This window comes from Lycium barbarum, chromosome 9 (assembly GCF_019175385.1).
Source record: "Lycium barbarum isolate Lr01 chromosome 9, ASM1917538v2, whole genome shotgun sequence".
Taxonomy (NCBI): Eukaryota; Viridiplantae; Streptophyta; class Magnoliopsida; order Solanales; family Solanaceae; genus Lycium; species Lycium barbarum.
In genome coordinates, this window is record NC_083345.1 from 117,625,481 (window position 1) to 117,639,619 (window position 14,139).

Consider the following 14,139-nt stretch of genomic DNA (forward strand, 5'->3'; position numbering starts at 1 on the left):
ATTTCTCTATTTTCAAGGACCGGACCTGTCCAACAGTTAAAACTCTTGGTTATATGCCTCAGTGTGGTAGCCTAAATGCTTTTTATTTGTTTATGGTCATAAATCTTACCAATACATTCACATACATAATGTTTGAGTTTCCTGAGCCGTAGTATATCCGTTTAACTCTCAGGAGAAATCAACAATGTATAATCTTAAGCCTATCATAGAATCTTTGCTTGAAATGAAGAGGATCGTTATTTACTTCGAGACCTTTGTTCTCTGTACTTTCCTAATATATATGTCAATTTATGTAAATGTAAATGGAATCCAGCTAATTTATATCTAAATTTCACTCTATGGTAATTGGTAAATATAATTCTACTTACCCCTCACTTAGTCACCATTTCTACTATGGTTGTCTGCAAGTTGAAGAGAAACAAACAGTTCTTTAGTTATTGCGTTTGATCAATGCAAGTAGATGACATTGTGGTTTCATGCAGTCTCTCAAGATCTGAACATCTTATGATACTTTCTTTTCAAGTTTGTTTTTTCAAAAAAAGTGTACCTTTAGATATTTTGAAACAATGTAACTTTAAATTTCCAATTGATACATGCTTTTTATATCCATAAAGATCCGATGACAATTTTAAGATCACAAGTTTTAAAAGTATTTATTTCTTTCACAAACTCCGTGTTTATTCAAACACTGTTGTACAATTAAATTGAAACGGACACTTGATTTATACTTTATTTATAAAATCATTCATGATGGACGAGTACATTCTAATAGGAAAAGGATGAAATATTATTAGAAACTCCATAGTTCTGATTTAATCAACTCCCAAAATAGCATTGATGAGGAAGGAAGAAAAAATTACTTACATCTTTGACATTATGTTGACTTCTTCCACATTTTTGAAAGTCATCTTGTAGAAAACCTCTTGAAATTTTTTCATGGCCACTGGAGGTAAATTTATAGCTACTAAAATACCTTTTTCTCCCTTGTCATTATTAACAGGAACACCCATACTAATGAAAGATATAGCTCTTGCAACCCCACCAAAAATGGGTTTCCCCCGTCCAAAATCAAATTTATCAAATCCAACAGATCTATTATCTGAGACAGTAAAATTCCAAGATTTTGACAACTCTGGTCGCCTTTAATTACCATTAAATCTGCCACTGATCTAATGTATTCGTCATTTATATGATCTTTAATTTTCTTGACCAGTTCAACTACATATGTTAGTGGATTTGAACATAACAATCCTACTTTTGACACGGCATCTGGAGTAACAAATGCATTCCCGTAATATCGAGGCGACAATTCAACTTTTTGTAATTTTTCACATATGCCTGTACTGCACGTCAAACGAACAATTTCTTCGGGGTGCAAATCAAGAGCAATGGTACGACATTTCCATAAAAACACCGGTAACAACTCGAATTTTGTACTTTCACAATTTGGAGAAACTTGAGTTTTAATAGCTTCCATCTCCTTATTTCCAAAGAAAAATTATTGTTGTACCAACTTGACTTCCATAGATTCCCATGCAATTCTTGATTCAATTTGCTCATCAAACTCATGGTGAGTACATGTAATGCGTGGAGATGATCTAGCATGTAGGAGATCCATTTGCCATACAGGTAATATCGAACGTGTAGAAGCTCCTTGCATCAATTCAGTTAATGCATTTAGAAACATTTTCAAGCCATAGCCATCCATCATAGTGTGATTAACTCTGAATCCAATAGAAAATCCACCACAGCTAAAGCGGGTCACCTATGCATAGAGGTATATTAGTTTAAGAATTTACCTTTACTAACTGCTAACATTGTAATTAAAATTAAAAAAACTTATAACACATTATCATGTAACCTAAAAAATAACTATAGGCAATCGTTTATAAAAAGAGTGGGATCAGGAACATGAAAAAAAAAAAAGTTGGTTGCAGGACTTATAGCAATTCTTTACACTGTCGTTTATCCATAGAGGTATTTATAGGTTGTTTACCTGAACTAACAAAAGAGGGCAGCCAATGATCCCATCAGAACCGGGAACATTGTGTAGTAGTAAATCCAAGTATGGACATGGTGGTTTAAGTTTAATTGATTCTCCAAATTTCTTAAGCTCCACATTTGCATCAGCTTCAATAAACAAGACTCCTTCACCATAAGTTTCCTATTAGGCCCTATTAGATTATGTAAATATTTAGTCAAAAATATTTTGTAATCCTCTATTTTAGGATAGCATACGTTAGAATCAATTAGTCAAATTAATTCCTAATTTGTAGCCTACAATTACGTTGTAAATGATGTATATTAACCTATTGAATGAATGAGAATAATCACGACAAATATTCTCTTACATGGTATCAAGCTAGGTCTCTACAACCCTAGCAGCCGCCCACCTCCCATCTTCTTCGCCCCTTCCTTCTGCTCATCTCCATGGCTGACGCGTCCAAGTTGCATCTTGTCTTGCAACTACAGTCACCAATATCAAATCCTGCATTCCTATTGTTCTTGACTATGAAGGAAGCCAATACAATAACTGGGATACTCCCTTCAAGCTCTATTGTCGAGCAAACTTGGTAATTGATCACATCTTACCTCCTGCCTCCCCCACCGTCTCATCCACAGCAACCGTAGCCGAGAAAATTGCTGCAAAGGCTCTATGGGAATGGCTAGATGACATCGTACGACAATGGATATAGGGTACGATATCGAATGATCTTCTCAACACAATCATTCATCAAGAGGACACCGCAGCCGAGGCCTGGAATCGCCTTGTTTATCTCCTCCAGGACAACAAATCGGCTAGGGATCTTGCCCTTGATGCAAAATTCACGAAAACCAAATTGGTGGATTTCCCGAACGTGAAATCATACTGTACCAGGCTCAAGGTTCTTGCATACAACCTCACCAACATCGGCCATAAAGTCTCCGACGAACGTCTGGTGCTCCGTCTTCTGCGTGGGTTATCGGAAGAATATAAGAATTTTCGAACAACGGTGCAGCACTGTACTCCTGTCCCATCCTTTGAAATTGTGAGGTCGATGCTCAACCTTGAGGAAGACAGCAATGGCGAGGACGTCATTCATGAATCAGGTTCGAATGCTGCTCTCATTTCCCACAATATTAATTCTCATAATTTCTCTATTAATGGGCAGCCCAACAATTCTGAAAATACCTCCAATAATCTAGGAAATTCCCCCAATCGTGGAAATAAGAACAACCGCGGTCGTGGCGGTGGGAACCGCAACAACAGCCGTGGTGGTGCTGGGAATGGCTAGAACAATGGCGGGGGCAACCGAAACAACCACCAAACCAGTCTGCCCGCCACGTCGCAGCACCAAGGATCTCCTGCCCAGCCTTGGTTTTTCCCTCCTTGGGCTTCTTGGGGGCCACAGCCGTGGGCCACCCCACCGTGTCCCTACCCCAACACAGGGTGGCAGCAGCCACGCGCAGCCCAGTCACAACAGGGCATTTTCGGTGCTCGCCCTCCCTAGTCATTCTATTCGGCAGCCCCGCCACCACAACATGGTGGGCATGTGCCCACGGATATTGATCAGGCTATGCATACAATGTCCTTGCATCCGCCCGATGACAACAATTGGTACATGGACACCGAAGCCACATCTCACATGACCAACTCCCAAGGTACTCTCTCGTCTTACTATCAATTGAGCAAAAACAATGGCATTGTTGTTGGTAATGGTAACATGATTCCGATTCATGGTTGTGGTCATACTTCCCTTCAAGTCAATCCCTCCCTAAACCTGAAAAATGTTTTACATACACCTAGACTCATCAAAAACCTTATTTTCGTTCGTAAATTTACTATCGATAATATGGTTTCTGTTGAATTTGATCCTTTTGGTTTTTCTGTGAAGGATTTACGGACGGGGAGAAAACTCATGAGATGTGAGAGTTCGGGTGATCTTTATCCATTCTCCAAAAATTATCGAGCCATTTCGTCTTCCGCACCTTCTGCTTTTACCGTCATCTCTCCTCATATTTGGCACTCCCGTTTGGGTCATCCGGGGGATGTAATTCTTAGTTCTTTACGTAGTAGTAATTTGATTGAATGTAATAAGGCTCGAAACAATGTTTGTCATTCTTTTCCTTTGGGGAAATTGATTAAAATGTCTTTTTATGACTCTTTTTCAACTACTACTATGCCCTTTGACATTGTTCACAGTGATTTATGGACTTCACCCGTTCTTAGCTCTTCCGTTCACAGATATTATGTTTTATTTCTTGACAATTATACTAATTTTCTTTGGACTTTTCCCATCAAAACAAAGTCCCAAGTTTATGGTATCTTCTTGTCTTTCCGGATTTTCATTCGCACTCAATTTCAAAAAGAAATCAAAACTTTACAATATGATAACGGGCGTGAATTTGATAATGGTCCTTTTCATAAATTGTGAACAAAACGGGATGCTTTTTCGATTTTCTTGTCCGCACACCTCACCCTAAAATGGTAAGGCGGAACGAAAAATTAAATCCATAAATAATATTGTTCGTACACTCCTTGCCCATGCATCTATGCCCCCCTCCTATTGGCATCATGCTTTGGCCATGGCAATGTACCTACACAATATTCTCCCTTTTAAAATCTTAGCATATAAGACACCCACTCAGATTCTTTATCAAAAGAATCCATCCTACTCTCATCTCCGGGTTTTTGGTTGTCTATGCTTTCCTCTCTTCCCTTCCACACAAATTCATAAGCTACAATCTAGGTCCACTCCGTGTGTTTTCCTAGGGTATCCTTCCAATCATCGGGGGTACAAATGCTATGATTTATCGAGCCGAAAAATAATCATAGCCCAGCATGTGTGGTTTGATGAAAACTCTTTTCCATTTTCAAAAATAAATAATCCAACTCCTACCTCATATGAGTTTTTGGGTGATGATAATTCCCCATTAAGAATACATTTGTTACATGACCAGGCCAATGCTCCACAAATGCAGCCATTACGGCTCACTTCCCCTCCTGCAACCCAACACCCAAACTCACCCATTTCCTCTCCTCCCTTGTCGCCTGTCCAGCAGGCCACTCCCACCACCCCAGCGGCCCAACAGCTTCTTCCCTCTCCTGGCGTGACCCAACTCTCTCCTTCACCCTCGCTGCGTGTTGTGAGCCCAGGCATCTATCGCCCGCCTAACCACCGCAGCAGCCCCATCCCTGCCAGCCCCATCTCACCTACATTGCCATCAGTTCCTCGCATGACTACACGTAGTCAACATGGGATATTTAAGCCGAACTTGAAATACAAAAATCAAGCCTTAAGTGCCACCAACACCTCCATCTCTCCTATTCCCCGGAATCCAGTTTGTGCACTTAATGACCCGAATTGGAAAAATGCTATGCAGGATGAATATAATGCTCTTATTGATAGTAAGACTTGGGAGTTGGTCCCTCGTCCTTCAAATGCTAATATTATTCGGTCTTTGTGGATTTTTCGACATAAAAAAAAATCTGATGGTTCTTTTGAGAGGCATAAAGCCCGTCTTGTAGGTGATGCCAGGTCTCAGCGGGAAGGTGTTGATTGTGACGAGACTTTTAGTCCGGTTGTGAAACCGGCAACTATCCATGTGGTTCTTACTGTTGCTTTATCTCACTCTCGGCCCATTCACCAACTTGATGTAAAGAATGCTTTCTTACATGGCAACTTGAATGAGACGGTCTATATGTATCAGCCTTTGGGATTCCAGGATCCGGCTCGTCCTGATCATGTTTGTCTCTTGCGTAAGTCTCTTTATGGCTTGAAACAGGCACCACGGGCATGGTATCAGCGTTTTGCTGAATATGTGGCAACCATTGGTTTCTCGCATAGTACATCTGATAACTCTCTCTTCACTTACTGTCGTGGAAAAGATACTGCTTACATTTTGTTATATGTGGATGATATTATTCTAACTGCATCTTCAAATTCTCTAAGACTCGGTATTATGTCCAAGATAGCTACGGAATTTGCAATGAAAGATTTGGGTCCGTTGAGCTATTTTTTGGGGATTGCGGTCTCCCGAGACAAAAATGGCCTATTCATGTCTCAGAGTTCTTATGCAGAGGATATTCTTGATAGGGCAGGCATGTCACAATGTAAGCCTTGCCCCACACCAGTTGATACAAAGGGCAAACTCAGCGCTACTTCGAGCGCCCCATATGAAGATCCTACGAAGTATCGTCGTCTGGCAAGTGCTTTGCAATACTTGACATTTACTCGGCCAGACATATCGTACGTAGTACAACAGGTTTGCTTGTTTATGCATGATCCCAAAGTCGAGCATATGGAAGCATTAAAACGCATTTTGCGTTACATTCGAGGTACGATTGAATTTGGTACACATTTATACAAAACCTCTCTACAGTCACTACTATCATATACAGATGCAGATTTGGGAGGATGTCCAGACACTCGACGCTCCACATCGGGTTATTGTGTATATTTTGGGGATAACTTGATTTCTTAGTCTTCAAAGCGCCAACCTACTCTATCTAAGTCTAGTGCTGAAGCTGAGTATAGAGGGGTTGCTAATGTTGTCTCCGAATCTTGTTGGATTCGTAATCTGTTGCTTGAACTCAATTGCCCTATTCGTAAAGCAACTTTGGTCTATTGTGACAATGTGAGTGCCATTTATTTATTTGGAAATCAGGTACAACATCAACGTACCAAGCATATTGAAATGGACATTCATTTTGTTCGTGAAAAGGTTAGATGTGGAGAGGTTCGTGTCCTCCATGTTCCGCCCCGTTTTCAGATTGCAGACATTTTCACCAAAGGTCTTCCGCGCGTACAATTTGATGATTTTCGGGACAGTTTAACCGTTCGTAAACCTACCGCTTCGACTGCGGGGGTGTGTTGGATTATGTAAATATTTAGTCAAAAATATTTTGTAATCCTCTATTTTAGGATAGCATACGTTAGAATCAATTAGTCAAATTAGTTCTTAATTTATAGCCTACAATTACGTTGTAAATGATGTATATTAACCTATTGAATGAATGAGAATAATCACGGCAATCTAACAGGCCCTTCAATAATCCTACCACCAAATGGATAATCAAACACTAGTGTTTTAGACAATCCATTTTTTATTATCTTTGCAGGATCTTTCCCTTCCATTGAAGAGTTATATTTGTAAAACATTAGTACGGGAAGTTGGAAACGATTACCCCTTTGATCATCTATTTCAGAAAGATGTTTAGTCCCACAAGGTGTTACTATTGTTGGAACTACTAATATGGGCTTGTGATGTGTTATTGAAATCTGCATAGTGTGTGCCAAAATAAACGTGCAATTTGATAAAACAAATTAAAGAGTAGTGTATGATGAGAGTATTTCTTGAAATATAATTGGAATAAAAGTATGTAGTGTTCGTAAACATTTGAATTTAGATTTATAGTGTCAAATATGCAACAAGGAGTACATGATTGATTATCCGTGACAAAATGTGGTGATGGGAAAGTTGGAGCCGCCACTACTAAGTACCTAGCCACCTTAAAATGTTAAAAATTGAAAAATACACACACCAAAAAAAAGGTTCAACACAAGGACAATTAAAGGTATTAGTGTATTTTAATTTTTTCAATTTAGCTTCCGATGTTCAGAATACATGCATTAAGAAAATTAGTAATTAAATTAAAATTAATATACAAATAAAATACAAAAAATATAGAAACTAACATGTGAATAGGTAATAGAAAATTGATATTCACCCTCGTTTCGATTCAATTCTCATTTTTGTTCTGATTCAAATTTTCAATCTAAACCATTAATTATTAACATGGTTTTTTTTATTTTTTTTATTTTATTAACATGTTTTTTGACAAAGATAAAGGTAGGCGGATATGGAAAACGTTAACATGATTTTTTAAAAGTTACTCCATTAAAAAAATTCTTAGATTATAAAAAAGAGTTAAAAAATATTAACGAGACACCCTTAGCCTGTTTAGTTTGAAAAAGAAAACGGTAGGCAGATGAAAAACGTTAACTAATATTTAAAAGTTATATATTAAAAAACTCTTAGATTAGAAAATAAGAGTAAAAAATGTTATGGGGAGACCCTTAGCCTTTTATTACTGAAAAAGGTAGGTGCATGGAAAACGTTAATGCGATTTTTAAAGGTTACTCCATAAGAAACTCTTAAATTAGAAAAAAGGAGTAAAAAAATGTTAACAAGCCTTAGCCTGTTTAGTTTGAAAAAGAAAAGGTTAGGCAGATGAAAAACGTTAACTAATATTTAAAAGTTATTTATTAAAAAACTGAGATTAGAAAATAAGAGTAAAAAATGTTATGGGGACACCCTTAGCCTGTTATTAGTTTGTCTAAGAAAAAGTACGTGGAGTGGAAAACGTTAACATGATTTTTAAAAGTTACTCCATTAAGAAATTCTTAGATTAGAAAATAGGAGTAAAAAAATGTTAACGAAACACATTTATAAAATGTAAACTCAATGATATAGCTATAATTTGCTATTAATTAGGGGGCATAAATAGTGCTATTTATGAAAATTCACCTTTTTATAAATATTACTCCTGTTTTTATTAACAAAAAGGTCAAAAATATCTCTATACTATATACCTAAAAAGATCATTTACACTCTTAGTTATACCATCCGTCCATCACTATCCCTGACATTATAGAATTGGCGCAAAATTATCCATCCACCGTCGCTGCCCTCCTCCCTTTTCTTTGTGATTGAACAACTATCATCATAATCAATTGACTTGAAATTTTGACAAATTAAATACTCCCTTCGCTTCAATTTATGTTAATCTATTTGATTGGACACGTAGTTTAAGAAAGAGGAGAAGACTTTTAAACTTGTGGTGTTAAATGAGTCACATATATTTTGTGTGGATATAAATCATTGCATAAAGGTAAATTGTTTTCCAAATATAGAAAGAGGTCATTTTTTTTACACAGATCAATAAGGAAACAGGTTCACGTAAACTGAAACGCAGGGCTCAATAAGGATAAATATAACCAAATACATTCATATATACAAAAAATGCTTAGTTCATGATATAGCATGGTGAACTTCAGAACATCATGCTAAGTTCATGCTATGGAATGATCCCCAGACTTATATATAAGCATAAAATGGTTCATACATGATGTAACTGCTATCTAATAGTATAACGACTTAATATTATACAAGCTCCATAATTCTAGTTTAGTCACTCTCTAAACTAGTGGTGGAGCCAGAGATTTTGTTAAGAGTGTTCAAATTTTGTAAAATAAATAATTTTTTTATCCGATTATTGGATGCACCGAAAATTTTGAATTAATCGATGTAATATTTATTAGCTAAATGGTAAAAACACTTATAATAGAACTAACAATTGTTATAAATCTCATGTATGGTTTGCGAGTTATTGCACATTGAGCAGGTTGCACCCAGTGCGCACTCGAAGGGTAGTGGCTACGGATTTTCCTGAGAGCTAGGGCTCCAAGAAAGACAATTGTATAAATCAAAATTCATAAAAAAAAAAAAAAAAGTTAAAAAAAAAACTACTAGTGAAAATTTAATTCAAATATATTGTAAGGTACTTTGATTAAATAAGTACAAAGACAACACGACACTACCCAGAATCATAACTCAAAGATTTATAAGCAAAAATATGACAAGTTAATTATTTCATTTATTGAGGTCGGAATAATATATGAAATTTTTAATGTTGTTACTTAGAGTTGGAACAAAAAAAATTTATAGTCGTAGTTCCATTCCTCATACGAATAATCAATGATAGATAGCCATCACAAGCTAGACGATTGTAGACGTTGTGTTTTGAGAAAAAGAATGGCACGCTGTGTTTTGAGAGAAAGAATGGCAAAACGACGCTTTAGGAGAATCGAACCCATGACGTGAAAGAACTCCTGAACACCATTTGACCGCTGCGCTACATTACTTGGTTGCTCCAGGGGTGTTCAAAATAAATTATATTTCTAAATAAATCGCGTTTGACTTGTATAAATGGTATAATTTTCTGCCTAAGGGTGTTGATCTGACCACCCTTACTACACTGTGGCTCTGCCACTGCTCTAAACATGCATTAATGAGTTGGAATTAAAGGCAAAAAAAGCCTTACATATTTGAAATTATGTTAGACTCCTACATTTTTGAAAGTCATCTTGTGGACTACCTTTTGAAAATTTTCCTTGGCCACTGGAGATAAACTTATAGCTATTAAAATACCCTTTTCTCCCTTGTCATTATTAACAGACCAATACTAATAAAAGATATAGCTATGGAAACCCCTCCAAAAACGGGTTTTCCCCATCCAAAATCAAATTCGTTAATATGATCTTTAACTTTTTTGACCAATTCAACTGCATATGTCAGTGGATCTGAACATAATAGAGTAACAAATTCGTTCCCGTAATATCCAGGTGGTAGTTCAAATTTTAGTGATTTTTCACGTATGTTAGTACTGCACATCGAACGAACAATTTCCTCGAGGTGCAAATCAAGAGCAGTGGTACGACATTTCCATAAAAACCCCACTAACTACTCGAATATTGTACTTTATGATTTGGAGAAAGATGATTTTTAATAGCTTCAATCTCCTTATTTCCAAAGAAAAATCATTGTTGTATCAACTTGTCTTCCATAGATTCCCATGCAATTTTTGATTCAATTTCCTCACCAAACTCGTGGTGAGTACATGTTATACATGGTGATGATCTAGCATTTAGGAGATCCCTTTGCCATACATGTAATATAGAAGGTGTAGAAGCAGCTTGAATCAATTCATATAATGCATTTAGAAACATTTTCAAGCCATGTCCATCCATCATAGTGTGATTAACTTTGTATCCAACAACAAATCTATAGACACACAATTTTTTACCCTCTCAGGACTTTTTTATTGTCTTAGTGTCTAATTTTCCTTTTTAATCTAATCTTTGACATTTTTAACTTTCATTTTTAATTTAGTAGGTATATTTGTGGAAAATAAAAAGGAAAAAAAATATTCGCTATTTTCAAGGCACAAGTTTTGTATTTTAAAGGAAGAAAAATTAAAAAAAATAGGTTGCTTTAATCTAGCTTTTAGTTAATTACTTTTGAACTATTTCTTAATCAACTACTTTATCATAATATTTTTTTTATACCTTTATTGAAAAAAGAAAAAAAAAAGAGGGAAAGGAGAACTAATACCATATTGCCAAATGGCAAATTTCATCCTATCCGTATGGCATATTAGGTATAAGAATATCCTAGTATTATAAGAACTTTTTAGGAAACTTACCAAAATTAGACACTCTATAAAAAGAAAGTTAGACCTGATTCCCTAACCTAGACTACAATAACCATAATCAGCAGATTGATTCTTCATCACTCCGGTCTCTCATTTTCGCCAATTTGGGTGGAACTTCATTGATGTTAACGTAGATGTAGCCATTCTAGTTTCTTCTCAAGTAGCTTAGGAACACTACCCAACAACCATAAAAACTCTATTCTTGACACCTTGTGAGCTCCAAACACCATAAAAACAGAGCACCACCACAACCCAGCTTGTCAACCACCGAGCTACCAACCAAACGGCGCATGCATATCAAAACGCAGCTCAGGCAATTTATGCTTACATAATTGTGTACTTGCTTACATAGTTGTATACTCATATGCAATAAAAATTATTCAAACATTAATGTTGCTTCCAGTTAATGCTAGACAGTTTTCATTTCTTTCATGCGTGAAAACTTTTCCATCATTGCCAAATTCTTAATCTCCGCTATCAACGTAAGTTGAAGTCGAACAAATTATGGTTATCGACTTACCGTGCCGCACAAATCAAAGCTTAAACTAAAAGTACCAAATCAATAGAACTAATTCAATATGGTAATGGTATAACATCTTCAATAACAAAATCGAAATTACTGAATCAAAATTTTCAAAATATATCATACTATACCATACAGGAACATTCCTAATTGTGTCACGGTCCAAAATCCTATTGTATCGTGAGGGCACCTACCCTTACTCTTAGGCGAACCCCAAACCAAATCAATACAAAACATATGCACCAAATGCATCATGATTGCTAATAGCTTAATTATTGAAGCAAATATTATCATTTTTTAACCAGCGTGTTAAAAGTGTCAAAAGTTAATTTGACCAGAAAGTCACAATCTAAGCAAAAGTGACGGACCATAGTGTGTAACACCTGTTTTTTTTTTTTTTTTTTTTTTTTTTTTAAACATGACCCAGAGAAGACAAGATTCCTAATAGCCAAGTAAAATAATACCAAAGGATCATGCTAGACATGATAGGCCGTAAAACAGAATATGTATATATGGTGCTTGACTAAATCTATCCGGGTCTAATTAGGACTCAATGAAAATTCTTTAATCCTCTTAGAATTCGAGAAAAATTTAAACGCAATTTTTGCCTTACTGACAACTTTTGAGGAACCACAACAATTTAGTGTTTACAATTATCCGCCTATCAAAATATAGCCAAAAAATGTATATTATTTTGTATATTAATACATAATTATACAAAATAATATATATTTTATGTTTATTTGCTAGTGGAGTAATTATTTTCGGCGGAGCAGCCATATATGTAACTTGCCGTTATATTTATATAACAAAACTTTACAGTGCCAAGCAAACAACGAATGCACTCAAGTAGTATTAGATTTGCACCAGTTGCTATGAAACGGGATCCTCCGGAGTCTGTTTACCCAAAATTTGGATAATCAATTAAATTTATGAGTGAGGTATAGGATATGTGGTAAAACTTTAATCTATTCTTTGATTGAAAGAAAATGGAATGTAATTGGCTATGAATAAACTAGATGGTAGTTGAAGGTCTGCGCTAAATGTATATGCTAATGTGTTGAATATTGTTTGATTGCACAAATCTAAAGATGAACACAATAAATCCGGACCAAAATCTGATATTGAGAGAGAGAATTCGTATATATCTGCTATTACAAATGTTATAGAGTTCCAGAAGCCAACCCCTAAAAGTAGGATAATGATCCCTATTTATAGTTTTGCCTCATGGGCTTCATATAACATAAGGCCCTAAAGAATAAAGAAAAACCCTAAAATGGATAAGGTTGGTCGTACGGTCTGACACTCGTACGATTGGCAGTACAATATGGCAGAACGGTATTGACGCGTGGCAATTGTGTAACGGATCACCCGGACCAACGGCCACGATCAAACGGACCAACGGCCACGATCAAACGACTAACGGCCACGACCAACTCGGCTATGGAGAAGCCGGACCAAATGATGCCCTTCCTTTGCTTCGGTTCAAGCACTCCTCCGGTTCAGAAAGAAAGTCTTCGTGCACGTGCTTGTCCTTTCTTCCCTCGATCTCCGGTCTTACCGATTTGACATATATCCGATTTTTACCGTATACAGATAGTCCCCACACTTCCCGGACCGTAGTTTTATCGGAGTAACGGGAAGTGGATGAATCAAAAACTGGTGGTTCCGAATGCTCGTTCTTATCTTTTCATTTTGGCGGGAACAGTTGTATCACGTCCCGTCCGTCATCAGCCACGTGTCTCTTCCCGGGCGGTCAGCTTTGACAACCGCCGTAACGCACGTCGTTTCTCATTAATTATGGGACACGTGGCACTCCCCGATTGGCTGGAAACTGTAACCGCCTCGATCCCATGTCTATATAATGTCTTCCAACACTTCATTTTTTCATTTTACGATCCCTTTAATCTCTATCTCCAATCCTTCACTTCTTATACCTTCAATTCTCCACTTCATTTCTTACAGCTTCAGTTCTTCATTTCTGCTCCATTTCACTTTTCATTCCATATTTCTCGTTGATTCATTACTGACATTACGCGAACGGAAATAGCTTTGCCAACTCCTTCATCTAACCATTTTTTGTTGAGTGTGTTGTTTCTTCTTCCTCTTATTCTTGACCATTTTTGAATTCTGATTGTTCCCCTCACTTCTGTTCTTAACTTCCTTTTCGAATTCACCCAATCTCTCTTTTCCATATTTTCAAATGTCTGCCAACACCGAAACCACTTCCCATGATGTTCCCTCGGTTTCTTCTCAAGAAACCGAGCCAACTTCGCCGCCTAAGGCAAAAATCGCCTACGAGCCTACTGCTTCGGACATTGGACAGGCCAAACCTAATTTCAACAAAGATTTTGAGGTT

At 36.7% G+C, this 14,139-nt stretch overlaps 2 pseudogenes; both read right to left on the bottom strand.

Moving 5' to 3' along the window:
• Nucleotides 1-860: 860 nt before the first annotated feature.
• On the bottom strand, nt 861-7,274 carry LOC132612344 (methanol O-anthraniloyltransferase-like; annotated as a pseudogene).
• Nucleotides 7,275-10,102: 2,828 nt separating this feature from the next.
• LOC132612241 (methanol O-anthraniloyltransferase-like) lies at nt 10,103-11,549 on the bottom strand (annotated as a pseudogene).
• Nucleotides 11,550-14,139: the final 2,590 nt, after the last annotated feature.